Source organism: Pteropus vampyrus, unplaced genomic scaffold (genome assembly GCF_000151845.1).
Source record: "Pteropus vampyrus isolate Shadow unplaced genomic scaffold, Pvam_2.0 Scaffold15, whole genome shotgun sequence".
Classification (NCBI taxonomy): Eukaryota; Metazoa; Chordata; class Mammalia; order Chiroptera; family Pteropodidae; genus Pteropus; species Pteropus vampyrus.
In genome coordinates this window covers 11,799,846-11,827,789 of record NW_011888796.1, presented here as the reverse complement: position 1 = coordinate 11,827,789, position 27,944 = coordinate 11,799,846, and the positions used below count along the sequence as shown (strand labels likewise).

The following is a 27,944-nucleotide window of genomic DNA, read 5'->3' as shown; positions in this document are numbered from 1 at the left end:
TTTTTTTTTTTTTAAGTCTCCCTGGCTGCATGTGAATAATGGTGTGGATGGGAACAAAAATAGAGGCAAAGAGAACATTTAGAGGTTATTTCAGGCAAGAGATGATGACGTCTTAGTTTACAGTGGTGGCTCTAATGATGGAAAACAGTAGATAAAGTCAAAAGCTATTTAGTAGATAAAATATCAACAGGTAGATGACTGTGAAAAGATCATGGAAAGGGAGAGGTCAAGATAATTCATAGATTTCTAGTGTGGGCAACTAGCTTAGCAATCTTTAACTTGGCTGCTCATTAAGCTCTCCTGAAGACCCTCATCCCCAAGACTCTAATTTAATTGGTTAAGCAGGGTCCCAGGCACAAGTATGTTTTCAATGCCTCTTAGATGATTCAAATGTGAAGCCACGTTAGAGAATCCCTGAATTAGGTGGACAAGAGGTCCCAAGAGAGAAAACACCTACCAGGGAGGGAATTTGAAGGGAAATTCCATGAGTTTCCATTCTATGGGGGTTTTGTTCGAGGAGCCCAAGTGCTATATCAAGTTTAAAGATGGACATACGTGTCTGGATGATATAGGAAAGATCTAAATTGGAGACAGTTGGAAGTGATTGATATTTACATTGTAATAGAACTTATGACAGAATGTGCGATTACCTAGAGAGAGAGTATAGTGACAAAATAAGAGGATAATGGAAAACCTCTTCATTAAAGATAGAGGCTGATGAGTCAGCAAAGAAGACTATAAAGAAGTACTGGTAAGTTAGAAAGAAACCAGGAAAATGGGGTATTGCCAAAGTCAACGCAAGGGAATGTTTCAAGAAGAGAGCGTGTAAGTGGGTTGAAAGCTGTGTTTAATTATGTCAGTGCCTGGAACTCCACCCTCCCTCCAACAGTAACCTCTGGGTTGATTTCGGGACCTCCCCATAGTAAGTCTCTACTTTGGCAAGATAGCTATTAGCAAGGAATTGTTATTTAAAGGTCAAATTGTAGGAGACTCAAAAGCCTAGTTTTTTGAAATTTGGAAAATAATTACAATCTCAATTCAGGTGCTAATATAAAAGATACTATTCTCTGTGCACATGCACTAATGACTTCTTGTACTTAGACATATATTGTGTTTGCCCATTTGAGAGTTTGAGCTTGGCAAGAATTGCAAGGCTTCGGTAGCATTCTTTCTGTTGCCAAGCCTACCCAGGGCAAAACAAACAGTGGTCTTTTGGAACTTGCCTCTTCTTTGGACCTCTACAGTAATGTGTATAGGTTTTTGTCACTGTCACGGCGTCTATACCCTTTAATTTTATTTCTTTACATCTGTGTCTCCATCTAATTTCCCTGAGGGCAGGTAATAGTCTTATACGAGCTTATATCCCCAGCACCCATCACAGCGCTGAGCACTTGGTATGTAATGAATAAATGTTTGCTGAATGAATGGAAAGTTGCATGATTTTTCTGTGCATTCATGAACAGCCAATCTGGAAATTCCATCTCTAAGTATTCTTTCATCATCAACTATAAAATACTGTTTAAATAAAGGATGTGGTTTATCTGCGTTTAAGTTCTATGGAGTTAGTAAAATCTCGTTCCAATACAAATTATTTAATCCCTTGGGGCCTTGGGTTTTCTGCCTATAAAATAAGAATGGCAATGCTGATTTCCTTTGGAACTGCAGTGAGGATTGTCAAACTTAGAACTCTACTTGCCCACAAGAGGTACTCGAGTTTGATAACAAATTGGTAATGATTTCTGTCTTGTCCTCTCTCTGAGTATGTGTTGGTTCAGATGCTATGAGAGGATAACAGGTAAGTTCTCTGGGTTTGTTTACAACTCCCAGAACTGTTGCTACACTGTTGGAATCTTATGACCAGTGAAGAATTCCCCATGGTAAGAACTGGTTAATCATGCCATTCTTTGCTACAGGAGTAATTTTTCTGGAGGGCTCCAGCCCTTCCTGGGCTGGACATTGAGCAAATGAAGTATTGGTGGCCTTAAGGCCTACTTAGGCCAGCTGCAGCAAATGCAGTCAAAATTGCCTTTAAGCTCATAACAGATTTGAATTAGTTTGTTCAGAGCTAATCTTCCCTCTAGTTTGTCTGTTGTTCAGTTGATTTAAGGGTCTCTTGGTGAAAAATCTATCAGAGAAGTAAGATATTCCCTTAACCAAAGGCAATCTTTCTGACTGCAATTTAAATAATAAAATGTGTTGTCATTTATTATAGGTCCACTTGACACATCACACCCACATTGATTGAGTGCTGATTATATGCCAGGTTTCTGAAGTGCCCTACAGCATTACATGTTCACATGGGTATTGTAACCATCTCCATTTTACACATGCAGAGATTGAGGCTCAGAGACATTAAACAATCTGCCCAGCATCACACAGCTAGCAACACATAGAGACACCAGATGAAACTTAATCTCTCTGACTCCCCGCTCAGCCTCTTTCTTACTATTTAGTATTGTGTCATAAACACTCATCTTTCTGAAGATCTCTAACATGCTTTGATTTTAAAGCTAAATTTTATCCTCAATTGGCTGAATATTTGCAATCCCATCTCAAAAGATATACATATGGGTTTTCTTGTTATTTAAGATTATTTTGAAGAAAAAACAAACAAACAAAAAAATGAAATAAAAACAAGGATAGTACTTAGCTATCTGACCTTGGTGAATAATCTTGTTAGATTTTAACTGAAACCTAGGCTTTCCTTTTCCTTCAATGGTTTTTATTATTATGTGTGTTTTAATACGCGAGTAACGTTCACATTTGTAATCACCTTTCTTCCTTTACTTTTTAAAAAAATCTAACTATCTTACTTCTATAGTTTTTCAAATTCTTTTTTTCTATTTCTCACACCATACGCACATCATCTCATTAGATTTATCAGTAGTTTAACCCTTTGAGTTTCAAGTGAGTAGCTGGTGCATTTGTTGACTCTTTCAGGAGGTGCTTTAATCATGAGCAGATGACAGCAACCCCTGTTCCTGGTAACTGCAAACAAGTCTGAGTTTCATGTATTTTAACATTACACCCAGGAAGATTTTTGCAGATACTTAAATTTTCATTCACAGAGACCTAATAGCTTCATGAGAGCAAAATTAAAATTAATAAAGGTCATGATGTGGCCCCTGGGGGAAAACGGTTCCACTTTCTCCTCTAAGTACTAGGCGGACCATACAGCCAAAATAAGAACACAGGTCAATCTGATTTTCTTCTTAAGTGTCAATTCCAAATGATTTGTACTAGCTACCTGAAATGCTGAGTAAAGCAAGATTCTGAGGCTGTGCCCAGGCTTAGAGACAAAGATGCTGTAATCCATTTGTAATGTCTTCCGCGGGCTGTGGGGAGTTGTGGCAAGTCTGCACACATGCCAGGATTTGCCATCCTGAGAGAGGGCAATGGCCCAAGTAACAAACTCAAAGAAAAACTGAGCTCCAAGTGAGGGGTACATCACTTTTATAATGGCAAGACCCCATTTCACAATCACCCCAGAGAAAACTTATAAATGACATACTTCCAATTATTTTAAAAACCAACCCCCCAAAAAAAACTAAAGTGCAAAGAAATGGAGAGAAGGGCATATTGTCCAGGGAGGGGACAAACAGATCATGTTCCTGTGATGTCTCCGCATGTGCAGGGGCAAAGGGACTATGCCCAGTTAGTAACGAGGGACACCAGATCTGGCAACACTTTCCCTGCTGCAAACATAGAGGGCAGTATAGTTGATGACTTGAGTGTGAAGCCTAAATTAGTAAATTCCATCAGGGAAATACAGAGGGACCATGCTAGCAGGGTCAACATTTGGGATGTGAGCTGACCACATCAGCAAAACATGTGTCCAAGTGTCACACATACCTATATAGGAAGCTTCTCTTCTGATGACATTGAGCAGAACTCCTGGTGGGACTTAGGGTAATGCAAGATGCTTGTTATTGGTGCTCCTTTTGGTGTGGACAGCTCTTCCTCATATAGTGTCTATCAGATAGGTTGCATTTCTCTGCCTTGAAATATTCACTGTGGAGTAGAGGGAAACAGACAGGCATTAAACTGCAGTTTGAAATGGTGACTGTTATCTTAGAGACACAAATGAGTTACAATCAGAGACAGGGAGGTCTGGGGAAGGCTTCTCAGAGGAGACGTTGGAGCCAGTTTACTGGGCAGAAAACCATAAGGAGGTCATTCTGGTCTTAGAGAAAAGATAAGCAGAGGCATGGAAGCAACAGCACAATCAGCCAACTGCATTAGTTCAAGATTCTTAGAGCACAGAGTGAGAGGAAGGAGTGGATGGAGGGTCCAGATCATTAGGAGTCTAAAAGTCACTGAAGGTTTTTAAGCAGAGATGTGGCATGAACACCTTTGTCGTTCGGTGTTGTTGGCAGCATTGTCCAGACTGGATTTGAAGACAGAGAGATGCTGTTTATAAAATTACTGCAGTTATCTAGGTAAAAAATGATTAATATAGGCAGACTCAAGAAACTCTAGGAAGTAAAATCATCAGGACTTGAAGACTGATTGGTGAGGGGAAAGGTCAAGAGAGGAAGAAATAAGGTCCAGGTGATTCCACAGTTTCTGACTTGGGAAGATAACAGAGCCACTAACAGACTGAAGAAGACAAGAGGAACAGAGGGTTTCATTTTCTCCACATGCCTCCTCCAACACCAGGAGCTAAATCAATAGTGAGAGCATGAGCTTTGAAGTTAGAGATTAGGATTCAAGTCTACTGCCTTCCCTTCTCCAGTAAAACTGAGATAATAATAGGATTCATCTCATAAGGCTAATGTTGAAGATTAAATGACAGTATGTATATACAATACATAGTAGAGTTCCAAGTACGTAGTTAGAGGATAAAACTGCTTTTCGATCTCTCGGACACATAAAATTCGCTTGCTATTTTTATTTCCCTAGCTTGAACCAAATTTCTGCTAAGGCATTTATGATATAACACATAAAAGCTGCTCTTGAATTGGCCTCCAATCTGAGGAATTATCATTGGCTTCTTGACCAAAAGGTCTATATAATCTCATGAGAATCTAACCCCTGGGAGCCCACACATAATAGAGGATTAGGCTGTCCCCCTCGGACTGTGCTGGGATCAGTCCTAATCCAATCAGTACCATGACTTGACTTCATACTTCCCTTCACACTGCTCTTGAAAGTGATCCCTAACAATTACAAACAATGAACAAAATTGTTACGCCCATGAGGTAGACGTTAGTATCCACAGTGTCTAATACAAGACTTGGCACATAGCAGGTACTCAGTAAGTTTTGGTTGGATAAACATGTGCACTCTCTTTACCACCACTGCAATACTTAGCCTCGGGAAGCAACACTTGCATGATGCGAATCCCTAATCCCTTCTTCCTTCTACCAAGTATATCCCCTAAGCAAGACTATTTTTAGCATGAATTGTTCTTTTTAGACCTTTCAAAGCTTGTAAATGAAGTGTTTAATCTGCCAATCATTAAGAGAAGACTATAAAATAAATATAAATTAAGAGACCAATATAGATTCGGGTAAATTCCTTCAAGTATATATTGATAAACTAAAATGTTTTACCATGTAGTGATTCAGTAGATTGACCAAGTTTTTCTCTCTGAATATGAATGTGTCCTCCTAGACAACTCAAGACACTATGAATTAGTAAAACTTATGGGTGCTTATGTTTTTCATACCCAGTGAAAAGAACCTAATTTAAAGATCTGTGATTTAATGAGCCTTTCAAAGCCGAAAACATATCCCACTGAGATTTAAAACAGAAAATAGATTTAAAGTAGAAAAATAAAACAAAGCTTGTTTTGTGTTTCATGAACACAGAAAGGTGTTAGAATTATTTACTGCTTTCCGGACTTTGCATTATGACCAAATTGATATTTTCCAGGTTTTTCATTAACTTAAAATAGTCTGAGGTAAACACATCATTTGCCATGATTAAATCCAAGGTGTTTCCACAGCTTCCTTCTGAACAGCTAAAAATTAAACCAAGAGGTAAGAGTTCTGGTCAACCCTTTTGAGAAAATGCACAGATTTTACCCAGCAGCGGGAGTGAGATCCTAACAACAACAGCAAGCAGATGTTCTACAAGCTGAATCGCATGATAAAATCTTCTAGTCCAGAACTTTCTCACCTCTAAAACTAGAAGTAATTCCATCTTGTCTAAAAAACTCCCATAGATTCCTCAAATTGTAAAAGAACACAGAATTCACCTGCTCACCCTCACTCCTGCTGACTCGGCCTTCCATAGAGGCTCTGCAAGAGCTGAAGCTTCTACCACCTCTCTGGATGGTTCTAGGCAAACCCAAGTTAATAGATACACAGCTCTCAGAATTCACTTGAATTTCAAATTTCCTTTTCAACCTGAATTAGACTGATTAAATCAGTTTTAAGTTAATAGCTAGTCTTTTAAAACTGATGGAAAGTTAAGGATGAATTAAAAAGCCAATTGAGTATAACCTTTTCTTCCCCGTCCCTACATTCTACCCCTCTGTCATGGAGACAGTTGCATCTCTAGGAAGGTCCTCCACTGGCTTCATAAAGTCCATCTGATGGACAGAAAATGTCATAAAACTGTCCCTCACTTGCCACCAACATTAAAGGCCGAGTTGGTCACCCAGCAAAGCTCTGAGTAAATTGTCAGGGGGAGGTAGTGAAAAATACACAACAGGAGAGCCCAGAACAATTTTTTAAAACTCTTTGTCCTGGATCTTAGTGTCTGTGACTTAGTTAAATTTTGAATGCTCATTTCTTGACCTTTCCAAGATTGAGTCACAAATAGAGGTGTTATCTTATAACTTACCTTATAACCATATCCCTAACCCCTTACATTCACCCAAGGCGAGGCAGGACCTTCACAATGCTTGTCTAAAATGAGACATTGCTCTGACATTAGTGTATAGTGTATAGATGTTAGTGTATAGTGACAGGTTAAAGTTCACTAACATTATCTGGATCACACATACAGATATCACCTCATAATTTTAATTAATAAACATTAGCACCAATACAGGATAAAATAAAAATAGAAAGACATTTCGGGAAAAATTAATGTTTTTAAGATTATTTCATTTCACAGAAATACCTGCTATACAAATGGGCAGTTCTAACTGTTAAATAGTTCTTAAAATTGAACTGAAATTATCTTCCTTTGTATCTTTAATTTCCATTCTCTGGAACGAATTATCTTCATATATGGAGATATTTCTCTAAGAAAGATTTAATTCCTTGCTTGGCACTATAGTTACCCCTTTAAAAGTAAAGCTCAAAATTTTAAATTAAAGTGTTTGGCAAACCATCAATCAATTAATCGAAAATCTTGAGTACCTACAAAATGCCAGATACTGCACTCAACATTGGAAATAACAAGCAATATTTACTCAACTTATTCCTGAGGGATTGTTTTCCACTGGTTCTGTTGTTCTTGTTTTATAATGCCTCTTCTGAAGAGAGAATTAATTAAAAACTAAATAATTTGTGAAGAAAAAGGAAAGACATCAAAAATAATGTTGGATGTGCTAGTTACAAATGTACCTGGAAGAAAAGTAGAATTGGGAATAAGGCAGGAAGTAATAATATTATTTTGGCCCATAGCAACTCTAGGCGCTTTATATTTATTATTTTATTTCATTCTTATCACAACTCTGTAAGGTGAGTTTTACGCTCAATTTCTCAAAAAAGAAACTGAAGTTTTAAGGTATATTTACTGTGGTAGAGCCAAGATCCACACTCGAGTTTAATTCTAAAGTGTAAGGAACTTTGTGATACTTGTTACTTGCAAAGAAATGAATACAAGAGCATTAGCGCTTATCTTGGGAACTGATGTTGTATGTGGATGGCTAATACTCTGCTCCTTTGTGCTGTTTGTTTTATATATAGATCAACCAAAGAATATAATTATTTTTTTAACTTTAGAACAATATTAAGTCATTGAATTGCAATATAATTGTGAATAATTTGCAATGCCGTAAGTCTTTTTACTGGGTGTTTCCAAATTAATAAGTTACTGAACTCTTATAGAATGATAATTAATAATCAAAAATTTAAGAAAACATGCCATAATAGAGAACTTTGGGGAAAGAAAAATTATTTGATCATTCATTTTCAAGGATATTTTGGGGGTAAAATTAAATTTGGGAGAAGGGAGCAATTTTCCTCTCCACACTACACTGTTGATGATAGGATTCTCTCACAGTAAAATTGTAGCTTCAAGAATCCTGGGGGTCTCATCCGGGTTGTTCAATTTAACTTTGACCAGGATTCTGCTTGACTTCCCTGTTTCTTAACTTACTGGCCACCACTCAGCAGGAGATGGCTTGAGTCATATGACTCAGCCACCCATTTTTCTGTAGTATCCATTTCTGCCACAGTCTAAATACAACCACAGCGCTGGTGTTCAAGACTCTCCTCACATTTCCAGTGATGGGAGACAGATCCAGTCATCTTATAGGCAAGGCACTTGAATTTTAACATAAAAGCGTAGATGATAGAGAAATGTGTTTTTCCTCAGAGTGCCACGCCATCTGTGACATTTGCCATGCAGAAACGCACATTCCTCTTGGAGAACAAGGTTGCTCACCATTTTTCTGACTCCAAAATTATTTTCTGTGTGAGTGCCTACAGTTAACCTCATTTATTGACTTTACAATTGAGAATTATGGAGAAAAGTTCAATGATGCTCTTAACTACATCCTCAATAGCTAGCAAACAGCCAAGATGCTTGCTTACGTATGTTTTCAACTTTCTTACAGCAGTAGAAAACTTGAATGTGTTCTTTGTGTTAGAATCTCTTTTAAAGTCTTTAACAATTCAATATGAAATGAAAAGGAAAGAGTTCAATTTACAGATCTTCACTTTTGACCAGGCAGCACATCTGTCTCATTTCATCTTGGCTCTTAGCGGTCACATCATGAAGCAGTGTGGGCAGAACCAAAACGGACTACATATGAATGTTAAATATGAGGCACAACCCTATATCCCTACAAGATCTGTCCTGAAGTGATCCTAAAAGCATACTATGAAATAGTGTCACCCAGCTTCTCTGGGCTCTAGCCCACCAGTGCCAGAACCTCTCACCCACTCACCCACATCCCCCACCAATAATTGTTGCTCTAGGAACCCTTTTGTACAAACAGTCATTCTCAGGATCTATGCATTCTTACTTTCCTGACTCAGTCTTAGCTTGCTACCACAAAAGTCCCAATTCCTTTCTTGCCCACAGAACAGCTGTATCAGCTTGATATAGTGCAAATAAAATAATACTTGGTGACTGCTGGTAACAGAAAATGCCCCAGTGTAGACTGAGGATGGAAGTGAATGTTAAGGTATTGATTCGCCTTAAAATCTTCACACATTTCTTCTGCCATCCTGGCCTGAAGTATAAAAGAGAATGTGAAGCACAGTGAAAAAAAAAATTACTCAGTAATAATCTATTGCATCTGATTCACAAATAATTTTCACATATAACATATTAGCAGTATGCTTTTGGTTATAGCAGAAATCAACTCAGGCTAAATAAAGCAAATAATACGAATAATAATTGATTATGTGGATACCAGGGTTTCTCACTGCCTCAGGGCAAGAACGCGGCTGTGCCTCAAGAAGTGGAATATGCTGGTCTAGGAAACCCCCCAAATCCTCTTTCTTATTGTCTTTATTTTATTCTCTTTAGCTGCAGAGCTGCTTTCTCTCTGATTCAGCTGCATGGTGGAAAAAAATGTCACCAACCAAACTTTTTGAGTTTGCCTCTCCTCTATTTAAAATTCCAAATTAAACTGGAATTTTTTGGTCTTAATTTCAAGGGTTTAAGAGAGCCTCCTTGGTCAGGTGCCCAGACATCCTTTGTCAATCCTATGGCTAGGGAGGTTGAATCATAGTGCTCAAATATGGCTGGCAGCATTTCAGCCATTGTGATCATGCAGATGGTAGTGGGCTGGGCAATGGAGGGGAGGAAGTAATCCCAAAAGTGTGGATCCAGGACCAGTAATTCAATGGATACTAACACATGTATTCCTTCCCTGATGCTCTGTCCTACCCATTGAAGTTGTTATTGCTGTTGTTGTTGTTATTAGTATTATCATCATCATCATCATCATCATTTTACATTTGAGGAATTGGATTTCAGAGAGATTATGTAGGTGGTAAACATAAAAATGATAGTGGGATCAAGGTCTTCTCATTCCTTTCGTTGACTCTTACAAGATGAATAGTCTTACTTTAAGACAAACTTAGGAAAAAAGAAGGTACGCCCATCTTCTACCTTCAGAAGATTTTAAATTTAACTGGAAATACAAGACAGACTCTTATAACAACAGTTTAATAACGTTTTGAAATCAACACATAACATACAAAGCAACATGTAAATATTTTGAACTATTGAAAATACTTAAACTTTGGTTTCTTATTTGGAAGGAACTTGGGAAAGAGTGTGGGAAGGACACTTCAGACATAAGAAATGGAAGAAGTCACACATTATCAGCAGCAATTTTCATGTTAATACCAAAAATTTGACTTACTCATCACCCCTACTTACTATTTGCAGGAAGGCAAGATTTATATTTTCAAAGAAATAGAGGAGGATGAAAATAGAACAACAGAGTCCTAGATTTCCGGATTTCCAAGCATTCACAGAACCCAGGCTCCAGCCTATTATTCTTCTCCTCAAACATAGCCAATTTCTTAGAATTATTTTGTTTTCTAAGGCAGTCACCACAAAAAGTGCTATTTTAATCTCTAGTTCAATAGGATTGATGCACAAATCCTTCTCAGATCATCCTCTGAATAGGATTTAATTTGTTTTCACATCACTGATCTTAAAACTAAGAATTGCTTCTATTAAGAATTAGTTCTTCATGAATTTTTCTGATCCGTTTCCAATGTCATTTTTAGTGCCCAGACTTCAGAAATGACATCCAGATCTGAACAAGATAAAGTGCCCAGCTATAACAGAGCACAGCTGAATCAGTTATTTGGTCTGTCATCTCATCCCACACTGTGGCCCTACGGTCCCAAACAAAGCCCTTGAGATGGGAAGTCACGGACTCCAGCTCCAGATTCAGACTTTCCGTAAGTTCATCTGGTGACTGAAAGAAGATCTTTAACATTCTGAGGCTTTTGGCTTCTTCACTCAGTTATCAACAATTATCTTTTGAGTTCCAACTATGTGCCAAGCCCTATTCTAAGCTCAGGAGATACAGCAGAAATGAAGCAAAAAAATTCCTCACCCATATAGAGCTTGCAGACTATTGGCCAGAGACAGAAAAGAATATATAAGAAGTAAATTATATAAAATTATTAGAGGAGTACTATGGAAAAAATTAAAGCAAAGAAAGGGCAATGGGGAAAAGAGGGTGGTTATAATTTAAAATAGCATGGTAAGGATAGACCTCAGTGACTAAATGACAATTGAAGGAGATAAGGTATGCAGCCATGCAAATGTCCAGGATAAGGGCATGTCAAACAGAGAAATGGTCAATACAAAGGTCCTGAGATGCCAGCATGCCTGGCATGATTGAAAAACAACAGAGAGGCTGCTGGAGAGAGTGGTAGAAGAGGAGAGTTACAGGAAATGTAGGTGAAGGGCAAATGGTGAGCAGATGGTATAGAAACTTGTAAGGACTTTGGCTTTGCTTTGAGTGAAATGAAGTCCATTGAAGGGTTTAGAACAGTGTGATATAATCTAAAGCTAAAGTTGAACAGGGGTACTCTGGCCGATATGTAGAATTCGATTTCAAGGCAGCAAGAGTAGAGATAGGAAGATAAGTGAAGACTAGAGTAACCATACCTCCTGTTTCCCCAGAACAATCCTGGGCAATGTGTCTTAATACAATTATTAATGCTCTTCTTTTTGAAGTCTTCAAAGTGTCCCAGTTCAGATGATAAATTGTGTTATCACCCTAGTTAAGAGACCATGCTAATGCAATCATCCAGATGAGAGATGATGGTGGTATGAGACAGGTTAATAGCAATGAAGGAGAAATGATCTGATTCAAAATATATTCTAAAGGTAGAGTCCACAGGATTTCCTGTTAGATTAGATGTGGACCATCAGAGAAAGAATGGAGTCAAGAATTTCGAGGATTGAGCAACTGGAAGGACAGAGTTGCCACTGAAATAAATGAAGCAGGCTATGCAGGAAAAGGCCAGGCGTCTTGGGGCATGTTCATTTTGAGCTATCTAGTAGATATCCAAGAAAGCTTTCAATTAGGCAGTTGGAAATATGTCTGGAGTTCAGGAGAGAAGTCTGGGCTGGAGATATAAATTTGGGAATCAATAGCATGTAGGTGGAATTGAAAGCCATAAGATTGGAAAGAATCATCAAAGATGTGACTGTAGAAAGAGTAAAGGTCTAAGAACAAAGTCCTGAGGGGCCCCAGTGTAGAAAAAGAAGAAGATCCAGCAAAAGAGATTAAGAAGTGGCCAGAGAGGTAGGAGGAAAACCAGGCTTTCTTTCATCTTTGCAATAAATTTGTTACACTATGCCAGTGACTTTTTTTTTAAACTATGACCGAGAGATACATCAGGGACAGCTATGTTTAAAGGTGGAGAGTGAGGAGCAGACAGAGAGGGCAAAGTCTAGTCTCCTCATCCCTACTTCAGCCAGAGCTGGTCTGTTTTCTTGTTCTAAGTAATAGGCTGCTGAATAAGATTTCATTTGTTAAAAAGTGGTCAGGGAATGAGCGGAGGTCTCACTACTTAAAAAAATAAAAACAATTACTCTGGATAATCTCTAAGGTCTATGGTCCCTTCTGGCTCTAAAATTTATTTGAATGTACCCAATTCTAACAAAGAGAAAATTTTCCAGTATCTAAAGCTAAGTACCAAAGTTGTCTGATAGAGATGGGACATTTGAATCACTCTTCTTGCCTGAAATTACCCATTTGTTATAGGAATTAAGTCATATGAAAATAGGAAGAGAAAGATAACAACTGGCCTTAAGGAGTGGGAAGTCAGTTAAGTTTTAAATATGAATCCAGGAAATGTTTTATTAAACAGCTAAGGCATTTACCAGCTTAGACTAAAGAATAAGCCTGCTCTAAATCCCACTAACCTCATGAGTATTCCATTTATCTAAGAAAGCCACAGAAGCACATTCCAAGAAAGTTTCTAGCTGTTCTACACTGAGAGAGCAAAAATAACACAGGGTTTTACCCACAAGTATTATTAATCATAATAAACAATAGTTACTGTTTATCAAGCATTAAACGTGTGCCAGGAACTGGGTTAAGATTTTTATGAGTATTCACTCACTTAACCCTCACAACAATCTCAAAGCAGGTACTCTTAGGTACTCAATGAATATTTGTTGAAAGAATATCATAAGACTAAGCACGGTTAACTTGCCCAAGGTTATCTAGCTGGATAAGTAGTCAGTCTGGGATTCAATCCTGGGGCTCTCCAACTCCAATACTAGTATCCTTAATCACTATACTTTCATTAATTCACTGCATCTTAATAGTGGATGGAGTAGATACTGTAGTATAACCCACCCAACTCCCTCTTTTTTCCCCCAGCTGGCAGAAGCATAGGCTATTAATGGCTCACAGCCGAGTGTCTCCTTGGATAGTCTCCTCTGCCAAAGGGATCTGCCAAACGTTACTTCCCTTCCTCTGGGAAGTCTGTAACCAGTAATGGGTAGATGCAAAGATACAAATGCCCAGCCCCTTTTGTCAGTTCAGAACTCCTTCAAAGGGCCATTCACTTCCAGAGCTCCCAAATCAACCTCTCACTCTGCTCTATCCTGTTTTTCTAAGTACCTCCTGAGACCACTCCCATTAAATGTCCCACACATGTCTTCTTTCCAAGGTATGTGTCCCAAGAACCCAACGAAGACAGTGACATCAGCAGAAATCTGCTTCAGCCACTCATTCTATTCACTTTATAATCAGCAAATATTCACTGAACTCCAGGAATGTATGAGATTTTTTCTTTTAAGTATTTCCTGCTCAAAACATTTGTGTATTTTCTAATGGGTTATCTTGCTTTAAATTTTACAGGCATTATTTTATGTATTCTGAGTACTAACCTTATATTAGTTATACACATTACATATCTATTTTTCCTGTCTGTGTCTTGCCTTTTAACTCTAAGTTATCTTTTGTTATGCAGAAGTCCTTATTTTTGGACTGTCAAATGTATGAATCTTTTATGGGTCTTTCATGCTTATACTTCATGTGTCTTGTCCAGCAAAGACTTCTTTACCAAAAATCAGAGAAATGCAGATTAAGCATCAATGAGATCTAATTTCACAGCGCTCACATTGCCAAAACTTTAAAAATTTGGTGATCACAAGGGCACATAGGAGTGTGCAGAAGCAGGAACACCCCTACCCTGCCAGGAGGAATGTAAATGGGTACAATCGCAGAGCACTTTAGCAAAGTTGAATGAAGCTAAAGATGGTCACTCCCCTAATACTGAAATTCCACTTTTAGGTGTAAGCCCTACAGGAACTCACACTTAGGTATGAGGAAGCATAGAATTTTGGAAGAGCAAAAAATTGGAAACAACATAAATGTCCATCAATGGGAAACAGATAAATAATTTGTGGAATATTCATACAGTGAAATGACTTATAGCCATTAGATAAAATCAACATGGAAAGAATATGTAAAACAAAACAATTGCAAAATTATAATTTTTATATTAAATTTATAAACCTAAAAAGTAATAAAGTGTATTTTGGGGTATATAAATATGTAGTATAAACATATGTATGGTAGTATAAACACTGAAATCACAATATTTTCTCTGGGAGAAAAGGAGAGAGGGAGGAGAATGGAATTAGGTACCTGGAAGCCTCTACTATCTCAGTGAAGATTTATTTCCTAAATTAAGTTTAAAAAGAAAAACCTGAAGCAAATACAGCATAACATTTGATAAAGGGATTTGATAAAACTGAATGGTAGGTACACGCTGTTCACCATATTATTCCCAAATCTTGCCTGTCTGAAATACTGTACAATAAAAAGTCCTTAAGTGAAGAAAAAGGAAAAAAAATATTTACTATAGTTCAGAATTCAATTCAGATAGGCTTCTTGGTTTTATTTTAGAGAGATTTTGAAGGATCACAATGGTTTGATAGAAGATACAGAATGTATATATCAAGGAAACATAAAAAATTTAAAAACTAGCTAAGGAGTTTTTACTAAATTTGCTTAGCAAATAAGACTCTCCAGGCTCTTGTGCAGGGGAGTGATATGAATGCTTTTGTCCTCTGGAAAGATGAGTCTGGCCAGGTGGTATAGTATGGTTGGAACAGGGAGCAAGAGGAGGTGAGGAGTTAAAAAGATCCTTCTGGTAGGCAGCCATGAGCCTTCTAGGAGGCAGCAGCAATGGGAAGGGAAGCAAACAAGAGGCTTTGCACGGTGATATTCTACCTCACATTTAAAATTAAGTAATTAATCTTAAATCAAGCAAATGAAGCCAGAAGAGGGAAGCAAAAAGTCAAAACTAGTTCTGAATACAGGTGCCTGGGTAATTATGGAAGCTGGCATGATTAGCCAAGCAGAGATCTCAAAAATAAGAGCTATTTGTGGGAGATTCTGATTTTGATTTTGGTTTTAAATTTGTTGCCTTTGAGGTGCTGATAGGATGTTCAGGTAGAGAAAACAAGATGCCAGTTGAAGATGGGAGTCTAGAGTTTGGTGAAAAGACATTAGAAGGGTGGTTTGGGCAGTCAACTGCAGAGAGGTGAGAGGTGAAGACATGAGAATGCTTTTAAGAGCTTAAAAGAAAGTGGAAGAGGAGAAGAGAGAAACTTGGGGACCACCATGTACTCTTTTAAGCTCCTCCTTCTCCTTGGCCCTGCACAGTGGGCCTGTCCTCCACATCTCCTGGCCAGGGCAGGAAAATAAATGAAGGCCTCAGATATTGGCCTGTTCCCTCTGTTCCCATCACCGGCTCTATTCTGCATCATGAGAGCCTGGGGGTGTGTCTGTGAATATCCCATCTCTCATCTCTCATGTTTAAACTCTATCCTCCCAATAACACACACACACACACACACACACACACACACACACACACACACACGCGTGCGCCATGCACACTCACTCACTCACACACACACACACCAGCCACCTCTCAGGAGGATAGATGAAGAATGAGGCCTTTATGGTCTCTGGAAGAAGTATTAGGATAATTGGGGTAGGAAGTCTCTGGGTTCTGGATACCAAGTTCATTAAGGGGTTGGGCATGAGCTCTGGGTAAATATTCTTTAACTCCCCAAATATTTTGGCCCATTGGTTAGAGGCAAAGCAGAGAAGGGTCTGAACAGCATCCTCTAAAGCAGAACAGGGGCCTGATTGCCCAAGTCTAAGGGTAGTTGTGCTCCATCACCAGAGCAGAGCCCAATTCATAGACTGGTCCTGAGCAACGTCTCATACAATTTTCAACCTTTCCATTCCCACATGAGTCACCAGGAACATGGGGTGGACTCTGGTTGGAGAGGAGGAAAAGGGTAGAGATTCCAGGACACCAGTAACTCATTAACTCTCTGTACTTTTCTATCAGCAAAGGAGAATGAATATCTGTTGATCATTCACTCAAGGCAGAGAGACTTACCTCCTCTCAGAGCCATTGCTAGACCCAAGCCAGTTCTCCCCAAGTTTCCATGGGAAGCCCCAACCTACTCTAAATCAGCAAGTTCCTGAACTTCGACATGAACCTGCAGACTACACAAGACAAGCTGGAGGTCTCAGTGCTAGCCAGGCTAATGTGAGCAACAAAAGCAACAACAGTATTTAAAAACATGAGGTCAGTAGTAATAATAGTAGTACTTATTATTGATTGAATAAGCTTTTAGACTGTAGCAAGAAAAATTGCACCTCAGAGGAAAACAGAAAAACATTTTGTATCCCATCACGAGTCTTCCTAAAAAAAATAAAACTACTGACCTCAAAAAGTATGTAAAAAACAAAATAAAAATATACTAAGCTTCTTCCCAAGAGTTATTTGGGGCCCACGATACTAAAATTCTAATCTTTCTGTGCTGATGAAATGAAATACTTTCTCCTATCATCTTTCAAGTTTGTGCTGCAATAGTAAGATACAGTATCTTACATTTCGAAGCTATGAGAAATGTGTTGGCAAAGATGCTTTAATACAGATTAGTCCACATTATAAATCAGGGCTGCTTAAATACACAAGAAACAGAGATGGCAATACAAGTAATTTTACAATTTTGCTATACACAGTAGTAAGAAAAACAGGAAATAGGTGTTTATTAGCAGTTCCAAATATACCAGCCAAAATACAACTCCCCATGGAGTCTAAGTTATTCAAAATATAGCAAAGAACAGAATTCCTAAGATTATAAAAGGGTAATTAATCACAAGCAGTGTTCACAGACCAGTGATTTGGAAACCACCTTCTTATTGAGGATCTGGATCAAGAACAAACTTCAAAGCAAAATTAATTGATCTCAGATTCACTGCATCTGGTCAATAAACCCTCCCCCAAAAAGTCACTTTAAACACACTCAAAATCTATCTTTTTTATTTAATGATTCTATATACTGTACATTAAATAGGCTTTTTTTTACCTAACTTGGTTAGCCAGCCGATCATAAGCTATTTGCACGAAGAATGCCACCTCTTACTGATAGTCTATAAATTGCACTCAAAGGTCAGGCCCATTGTTTAGGCTTTTTCATAAGAACACAGGCTTATCATGAAGCCAGATTCACAAACCAAGAGGACCCACTTGCTTAGACATTTAACATGATGTAGCTTTCAAAAATCTGTCTCTGAGTGAATTCTTTAAATATACATCCCGACCTTTTCTGAATTAGGACAAAGGGCTTGTCATTTTAGTGACAATGATTCAAAAATATATATTTCAGATACATGAAATGTAAGTATACTTCAGTTTTTGCAGTAGTAATGTAAGGGTTTTAAATGAACATTCTGATCTGATTTGGGGAATTAAATGATTAAGAATCTCAAGAATCTTAGGAACTTCCGGCAATAATGATTACCTGTAAGAGTGACCATAAAAATTCTGTGAAACAGTGTCTCCCCTATAAACTAAAGAAGTTTGATATTTGGCTAAGCTACCTCAAAAACTCATTAGGATGAACGTTAATGACTTAATTATTTGTGAAGCACCAGTAGGTCCTCTGATAAAAACTACTTTGAAAGTGCAAAGAACTAATGAATTAAACAATTTGTCATGGAAATGGAAGAAAGTAAGGAAACCTATGTGTGTCTTTAATTGGAATGGTCTACAGACATCTTATTTCAGTCTACATGCTCTTCTGAGTGTAGGCTTACTAAGAAGGAGAAGGAAGGCGAGCTCTTTGAAAACAACTCTATCAAGTAAGAAATTAGCAATAGTCTATTTAGAAACAAATTAGCTCTTGTGATCCAATCTGAACAAGACTATCATACTGCTCCCTGATTTTTTTTAAAGTCCATCTTCATAGAAAGCCAGGCTACAAGCTTGTTGTCAGTTGGACTTCACTGTTCTTGGGGTTGGTTGGCCCATCACAATCAATATGAGAAAGAGAGAAAAGGTAAGGGGAAGAGAGAAAAGAAGAGAGGGTGGGGAGGGAGGGAAGGAGAGAATAACGTGTTGACATAATTCTCCCTCCTCTATTCAGATAGGCAGTAGGCAGTGTGTCAGGATGACTGACTATATATTCACACATAGTATCTATTCCACCAGGGTAAATAGGGAGGTAGCAGCTTCCCATGTGACTAAGTTCTGGACAATGAAATGTGACAGAAGCAAAGATTGCCACTCCTAGGCCTGGCTCTAAGGCAGGGCAATCAATTCTCTCTCTTTGCTTATTCCAGCAGAGGACCCTAAAGCAACCCTAAGGGACAGCAGAAGCCCTGAAGGGGAAGAGCTGGATCCGAGAATCCATGCTTGGAGAAGAGTTCTACAGAAGCCACCTTCTGAGCACCCCGTGGACTTTGCTTACACACACAAAAAACAAACTTTTACTGTGTAAAGCCACCGAGGTTTGGGGTTTATTTGTTATAGCATTAGGTAGCCTACCATATCTAATACAGACTAATAAAGATAAACTCATTAAAATCAGTTCTCATTGGCCAATCAACTCTAGGCTCTGAGGCATCTGGATAAGTTGGGAAAAAGCCTTTCTCATTCCTTCCCTTGTTTTTCTGGCAGGCCAAGCTTCCTGCTGACCAGCTCAACCAGTGGTGGCAGTCAGAGCCATAACCTCTTTCTGGAACTTCTGAAATAAAGAAGGTCACAGATGTTCTCTGCAGGTCACACCCTGAAAATTTGCTTTGTCCTGACTGGAGTAGAAAGTCTATTTTCTCTTATTCCCAGAGTGATATCAGGCCTCAGTTCTCCACCCCGCCTCACAACTTATAATTAAATACATTTGGGTCAGGTACTGTTGCTTATTGTGATCATTCTCAGAGTATGGCCTCATTGGTACCCCCATTAATCACCAGGTAGAAAGACACACCTCACAAAAGTATTTCAAAGTTGTTCCATTAATTTGGATGGATTGAGCACAAACAGTAACCCTAAAGATTTCTAGCATCCTGCAGCTAAAGAAAGGACTCCAGGTGCCTGCTAAGAAAAGACAATCGAAGGCCAAAGAGAGGCCCTAACAATGAGAGACTTAGAGAGCACCTAACAAGTGTGCCTACAACCACACAGTCTAGTACATGCTATAAGTGATGTAAACCAAGAGTTAATAAATACAGACTGAAAAGAACTGTTTCAAAATCATTTTCTTCAAGTTGTTTTCCCCAATATAGTCCTCTTTGTTTCCATCTACGTTAGAACTATAAACTAGCAGACTTGGGTTGCATCTGGCCCACAGATATGTTTGTTTGGTCCTCCCAGTGTTTTAAAAATAGTGATAGCAACATTTTTAAAATGAAATTTTTAAAAATGAGATTTCACACAGAAGTCTAGATTCCAGCTCCCCATGAAAAATCAGAAGTTTGAGCAATACTGGATGTATGTTTCCCCTATGGCAATGATAAGCTGCAGCTTCTTGCGACGAGGGGCCCATGCTGTCCACTTGGCTGGCTCAAGCACCACCCATGACACTGGCTACTCAACTCATTTGTGTTTCTTTCTCATCTGCCCTGTAAGGCTTTTGGCTTACTCTTTGGACAATATTTTTATTAGTTTATGCAACATAATTTTTTTCATGGCCGGCTATATCCTAAGCACTGCTTGTTGATGCATCTGAAGAACAGGGCCCGGGAAGGAAAGGATGTTCTTTTACCACATGCCGAGCACACAGCAGGGAAAGGGAGGAAAGCAGCTGGTCCTCCACCATGGCACTAGGTGACTAAGGTAAATAAGCTCAGTGTCACCAGTGAAGGATTCTTATCAAAGGGAAGAGTATTGAACTTGTGGCCCAAACTTGCTCTTGCAAGATGAATGGGAGGCCCCTTCTGTGCTCTCCCTGCGGCTGCCTGAGGTAAATCCCTGTTACCTCAGCAGGTGTTTGTGTGGGGAGGGAACTTCTGGAAGAACAGTAAACATCTGCAGCCTGACCCAAGCCTTGGCTCTCCTGCTGTTTCCCACTTTAGAGTGTCCATTAAACAAATAATATGTGATAAGGTGTCACAAGGTGGCACAGTAGATTCGTAGATCTGGGCTGACCTTTCTGCTACTGATTAACGCAGTCTCTGGATTTGTTTTTAGTTTGTTTTTGGTTAATATAACCTATGCATTCTTTTTTTATCCTCTTTTATTTCTTTTCTCTTCCTTTTTCTCTTCGACCTTTTTCTCATTATTATTAAGTGGTCTTCAGCTTCTGAATATAGTATTTCAGAGTACAAGAGTTCTTATTTGTACTGACAACTGTTTCAGTGCTAAACATTGGAATTTCAGGAAGATAGGAATCTTGTCTGCCTGGCCCTAGCCTGACTTAAATAAATGCTAAATAAACATCTGCTGTATAGATAAGTGGAAAACCTGAAGACCTACTGGAGTATCATCGTGAGAAGGGTATACTTCTCATCATTTGGAAATGCGTGAGAGCATTTCCTTTCCTCACTGTACATTCTAAAATACAAGCACTTGGAGATTTCACCCATCCTGGGATACTCCCATGAGGCTCTAAATTTACGGTCTCCTTTTGCCCCAGCCATTACCAAAACGTCAGTAGAAATTCACCTAGAATCTGGTGTCGTGTCTGAGCTTCAGCACATTCAATGAGACAGACAAAAATCACCTGGGGCAAGTGAGGGCCGGCACCTGCTCCTCACAACAACCTGGAAGTCCAAAAGTCTTTTCTGTCAACTTCATCCAAGGAAAAAATGGAATTCGGGGGAGACTGGGTCTGTGTCTGAGTATAACTTACTCCTCTGGATTAAATCGAACGTCCTCTCTCTGCCCTCTCACCTCGAATTGTGTTTTTATTAAGTGCATACTTCCAAAGAAATAGTAGACTTCTTTGCCTTTATTTTAGTGGTTTATATAATGCCAAGCTAGAGGGAGGGAGGTGAACTAACTTGACCTCAGGCATCATGTGACAGATATTGCTTTGGTTCAATTGTTGTCTGGGAGGGATTGGGGGTTGGGTGTGACATAATAATATTAACCAAAACAATGGCCATTTAGTTTATATAGTCTTTCTTCCTGTGATTTCAAAGCAAATTTCAGGCCTAATACAAATGACATCAAAAAAGAATAAGCTAAAGACTTGGCAGCTGCAGCTTGCAGGATAATTCACTTATCCATTCAGCAAGCATTCACCAAGCACCCACCACCCTGGGGATGTGGTGGTGGACAAGAGAGTCACAATCCTAGCCTGCTCGGAGCTCATTATGCTGTGTTCTTCCTGGTGATATTAATTTCCCCAGTCAAATAGTACGAGTTGGGTACACATGAAACAGCCATCTACATTCTTCAGTAAGCATTTCCGGTTTCCTCTTCAACAGGGTTAGTCAGAGAGTCTGGATCTCAGCTCAATGAAGGCATGGTTTTTTGGTCTTTTTTTTTTTTTTTTTTTAATTAGTTTCTTTAAAAAAAATTTCCAGGAACAAATAGACAATTAGTCAGTAATACTTACTGGGGATGAGAAGGGCCCACCGGGAGAGGGGTTAAATATTTATATCAATCTTTCTATCACAAGGCACTGAGCCAGGAACTGAACAATTCATGCTTTGAACACTGAAGCCACTTTGAGAGGAACCTTCTGGAACCTCTCTCTGTCCAATGCAGTTACCTCACTTCCCTAGAATGTCTGATCATTTTCTTTTCCTGGCATCCTTTTCATATGAGCACCTTCCAGCCAAGTCAATTTAAAAAAATTATTTGCCATCTTTGAATGAATCCTGAGAACCATTCAGTGTTAACGTTAAGCACAGTGGAGCAGCAAATGTTTCAAGCAGGTAGGCTGAGAAACAAGGAAGTAAGGGTTATCCATTAAGAGCGGGTTCAGAAATGGGAGGGACGTGGTTACTTTGAGATGAAACTCATTTACACGAATCAAAACAAAAATCTGCTAAATGCATCTGGGAAGAAAATAAGATGTGAAAGGCAGAGAAGGACACAGAGAACAATAAAGGTCTTTGGGAGTGTTTTGCTTTTTCTGTTAGTTGAAAGAGTATAAGTATGTAAAAATGTATAACTCAAAACCCCCAAGACTTGGTTACCTTTAAGTTCAAATGATCCTTCAAAAAATTTTGCAGAGATTGTCTAAGGATTTATGCCTGTGCTCCACAGGGAACAAAAGTTTTCATACTGCTATATAAACAAATGAAATATTTGTTCGGTATTTTCTTCCATGGATGTTGTGCGGACACCTCTCTTAACCGTACTCCCCTCCCCAACCCCCACCCTCCATGTTTCTGTTTCTTTGGAATTCTGCAGCCAAAAATCAAGAATCTCAGGAGTTTCACTTCTGGTCTGTAAGTGGTAGAATAACGAAATCATTTGAGAAACAGCAATCACTTTTCAGGGCTTCTCTAAGTTTTTTACCTATTATAGTTAGAAAAAAAGGATCCCAATAGCTCATGAGATCCAAATATTTTGCCTTCTTCACTCCTGTTTTACTCAAAGATGCATACTAAGAATCACAAAAAAACCATCACTTTCTTAAATACCAAAAATTTGTTTTCAATCTTCAACCTTCATTACGACATAACCTATATAAAAGGCAGGCAAGTCAAAGACATTCCAGAGGAAAAGTTAGCCCTGCACTTTTAATTATCTTCCGGTATTTCCTCTTTTCCTTAAAAGGCTTAAATAAACTTACCATGTTTAATTTTTCTCGTCTTTCTCAAAATTATTACTACAGCTTTTTTAAATTGGGTAACACAATTTCTGTTCCCAGTTAACTAATGTCCTCTGTGTCATCCAAATTCAACAAGGAATAAATAGTATTGCTCTGAACAAAACCTTTTACAATAGATTGAATTTCATCTAAAAGCATGTAATTCTGCATTGTCAAAAGCGGTTCCTAATCTTTATATATAGGAACTTACAAAGCAAGGAATTTAAAGCCATCAGATTAAGCGAAAAATGTGAATGAAGAACTACAAGGTTCTGCTCAGATGACACACGGAAAGCTCTGTAATGTCTTCTAATTTAATCATTGCCATGGGTGGGAAAATTTATGAAATATGCCTAATAAGTCTTGCAGGTCACTATTTACTGAAATACTACACTGAATGGTTATTTCTTTTTAAATACTAATAACCTAGAAAGTCTGGCCTCATTCAGCAAGAGGGTCAGCGCAGAGGCATCTGATTAGTGTCAAAAATGACTGCTTCTCTTTAGTAAAGGAATTTCCTAAAGGAAACATAATTCACAATGACAAATGTCGGCATTTTTAGAATTACAAACATTACCTACAACTTGAATTCAGGCTATGAACCCACTGGACAAAGTTCAGTACTTGTTTAGGAGCTAATGGGTTTGAGTTCCAGTTTAAAAAAATACGTAAGTATGTATGTAAATATATAAAGAGCAACATATCAAAAGTCTTTAACACTCGGAATAAAAGACAGACGTAACAGTCATGATAACAAGACTGCTTCCTTACCATAACCTGCAGTTTAAAGTTGTCTGCCAATATATTTCTGAACTGTATCTTTCTTTCAGCTAAAATTTCATGAAAATTGTTAACAGAAATAACTGTTAGGGAAATGTCTGATGTTGGCAAATAAAATGTTTCCATCCTAATTACTTACTCATTAAGCACGTAAAATCAATTTTTTAGCTGCTTTTATTTTGAGGAACTTAAAAGTGTCTATCTCCATCTCACAGTGACAAACTTGCCATTAATATAATCACATGGCTTAACCTGGCTTGCTTCACATCTTTTGCTTAAACAAAAACCAAAAATAAGAAAATTGCCTTATACCACTACTTATATCTGTATAATTAACTTATTAGTAGATCTTCTTGAAGAAAGAAACCCTTTGAAGTTCTCTTCAAGCATCTTTAGAGTTATCTGAGTGTCGAAGCATTCTATTTACGATCTCCCTAATTTTAAGAGTGCATAGTATGTACATATCTGACATGTATAGGCTGTCTCTTAGTCTAAATATGTTCCTCCAATACAGGATTACTGAGTACATTCCCTGAAACTGTGGATATAATAAATTATATGGTTCAGAAAATTTTATGCTCTTTTTTCCTTAAATGACAAAAAATTTAAAATAGTCAAAAATATGAAATATTAGCAAACAAAATGTTTCTGTTTTTATTATGCATTTGTCACTTCTAATTATTACTTAGGCTAAAAAATACCTATGAATGATATATTTTGTGCTCATATGTTAATAATTTTTTTACTTATCGTACAGTTTCAAAACTATTTTAATGAAATTTTTCAACCAGAAAGGAATTTGGAATCTGAAAGATAGCTCAAAATATTTACATCTGCAACAATATGAAGGGAAATTTTTAATTCTTAAAGCTCAAAAAACTATTGTAAATGAAATGAGAAACATATATACTGTACATTTAACTTGTTCTCACAGGTGTGCTTTCTTAATGTTAAAATACCCGTGTGAATTTTCAGTTTCCCATAATGTAATGGGAGACAATAAATTCTGAAGTTACCCCATTTGCCTTCAGCCCTAACCACAGAAGAAGTAACCTCTTGTCTATTTAGATTTTCTGAGTATACCCATGTCCTTCTGTGTGTCATACCAAAGCAAAGGTTTGTGTTGCGAGCCGGAGCTTATTGCAAGATCAAAGCTCTGGGCCACTCACAATAAAATAAGAGGGTAAAGCCCAAAGAATCAAAGAAACAAAGGAAACGTTTAGGAGATAAGGATCAGTCTCAGATATGACATTTCATCCAGATCAGATCCTGTGCAGAAGTTCAATTCAAAGTTCATAAGACAAAAATACAAAGCAATATACTTTAAGACTAGGTTGATTCTCTTTATCTGCATGTCACCGATTTTCTTTCTATTTTTAGAATCAGAGAATGTTCTTCACTGGATAATTGAACATGTCTCATCTTTAAAAATCCTATGTGCATATAGGGTTGTGTGTATAGGTAAGATTACCTTTTCATTAAATACCTCCAACCTAAATCTTATAAAAGGGTGTGATTTAGCATTCCTAAAAAAGGTAAAAAACAAGAATTTAATGAAAATATCATTCTCTGGAATTAATCTCTTGGATTAATACTAATGGAAGTCTTTACAAAATGTTAGATTTTTTTTAAGATAAATACAAAAATGACATATAAGTAAATAAAGTATTTACTTTATTTAAATAAGTAAAATTAAAATTTCCATGGGAAATAAAATAAAGACAAATATGGTTTAGAAAGGCATTTCAAATACTGTGTTATATAAATTCCTTAAATGGTTTACTAAATGTGAAACACAATTTCAAAGTATGTCAATTCTGTTATAGAAAATAGATGTTTTTAGAATATATAATTTTGATTATTTTAGTGTATACACAAACATTAAAATATTCTAAGCTCTATACAACAAAAAGCCATTTAACAAAATTTGGAAAGAATTTTCTATTATTACTTTTTTTTCCAGATTTAATATAGCTTTATCAAACAGACTACCTCGGCTGTCATCTTATATAAGTAAATCAACTTGCAAAGTTAAAAATGTTTAAAAGATACATATAGATTATTTTAATGTATTTTTAAAATGTTAAATTTTATAACAATTTATGATTTTAAAAATTTGGGGCTGATAACAAAATAACATTTATAATTATTCAAATACAATTCTTCTACATGGTCTCACAACTAAAATTAAATTATGTAAATTTAATTAAATTTAGGCAATAATAAATAAATTTATTGCGTAAATTACATAATTTATTTATTTAATAAATTAGGTAAATTGTTTTAATGTCGGGTATTAGTACAGCATTTCTATGCCCAATGAAGCTTAAAAAAAAGAAATCAAAGAATTCTAATCTAAAATCAATATATGCTGGTCCCAAAACTATAGGCATAAAATTATATTTCAGCTTAGAATCTGTAAATGTGTGACCTTAGAAATTCTGATACGCATTTTACAAATTCCTCTTTGGTAGCTCTGACATTTTATCAGTTTTAAAGTGAAAACTTTTATGTAAAACCTGGTGTCCTCTGAATCGCCAACACCATCACGGTATTGATCACAGCTATTGTCTCCTGAGCATCCAGGACTTGCCATGCACTGTGTGATGAGGGCTTTACACTGGTAAACTCTAATCTATAGCACAAACCTGAAGGGTAGTAACATTGTGCCCAGTGTACAGATGAAATAAACTTAGCCCCAGAGAGGTCAGGTGATTTCTGAGAGTTACATGCTCATCATTGGCAGAGCCCCAGCCTTTCTGATTCAAAAGGAATTTCTCTTTCTCCATAACTTCACTACTTGTGGGTAAAAGAGTCTATGTAGCTCTATGAGCATAAAGAATATAAGAGTTTCTCTTCGAATATTCTTGTTTCCTCTTAGACTAATAATAATTTTTAAAATAAAATAAAAGCAGAGCTATAGCGGAGCCTGACAGTAAAGATAAGAATCCATGTCAAATTTACGGCCAAAACATTTAGTATAACTATTTGCAAGGCTTTTTTATATGTAATTAGAAGGTTAACCAAACTCTCAGGAAGCTCGTAACTGTATTAAGATAACCTCTTACAAAGTCTCACCAAGTAAAACATGCACATACAGAAAGTTGCCAAAAAAATAAAAAGTACAAAAACCAAATAGAGTTCAAATGCTTCATTTGATTAAGAGTTTTCTTAACTAAATGGAATGTTTCCTTCGATTTTCTCTTTGGATTCTAAAGCTATATTATGAAATTGCTTTTCAATTCCCCATACAGTGATTATTTAATCATGCCTTTACCAGCTGTGAACATAGCTTCTCTCCTGATAACAGTTTATTTTTAAAGGAAATTGTCTTTGAAGAAAATATTTTCATATTATGCAGCAAAATAAGAGTTGAATGGAAGAAACCAAAAAAAAAAAAAAAAAAAGCCAAAACAAAGATTACAAAAAGAATGAGTTCTAGTTGGCCTGTGGGGAAAAAAGAGGATAGGACTACATAAAGATAAAACAAAACCAGCCACTCACGTGAGAGGAAACAATTGGCTTGTTCCACATAAACAAAACAGACTGGCAACCCCTTTTTCCTATGTTCCACAGGGTGTTTTGATATCCTTTAGACACAGTCAAATATCTAGACTCTCCTGTCTTCTGTCTTTGACTAGTTCTCTCTCAGACTCTAAACACTGCTTTGAGTATGTGAGGTGTTGCAAGTAAACTTCAAATCTTACACATTGTTCAAAACCTTCACTTTTAGACATGTAAATAAGAGAGGGATCTCAACCTCGGAGAGATACCAACAGAGATAAGGTGTAGAGGGACCTCCTCAGGCAGCCAAGGGAAGGAAAAGAAGAGAAAAAAAATCACTCTTTCTCCTGTTCCTGAGTCCAGACTCACTAGAACCATACAATAGAGAGGGGAAAAATGTTAGGATAAAAAGGCATTAATCAAGAAGAAGATGAGACCTCAATATCAAGGAA

General features: G+C 37.4%; 1 long non-coding RNA gene across 1 annotated transcript in view; it reads right to left on the bottom strand.

Moving 5' to 3' along the window:
* The window catches only part of LOC111734677, a 62,012-nt gene that overhangs the window by 28,592 nt on the left and 5,476 nt on the right, over positions 1-27,944 (bottom strand). The window contains exon 2 of the long non-coding RNA XR_002778548.1: positions 3,853-4,011. This is a non-coding gene — a long non-coding RNA (uncharacterized LOC111734677). The remainder of the gene's footprint in view (positions 1-3,852; positions 4,012-27,944) is intronic.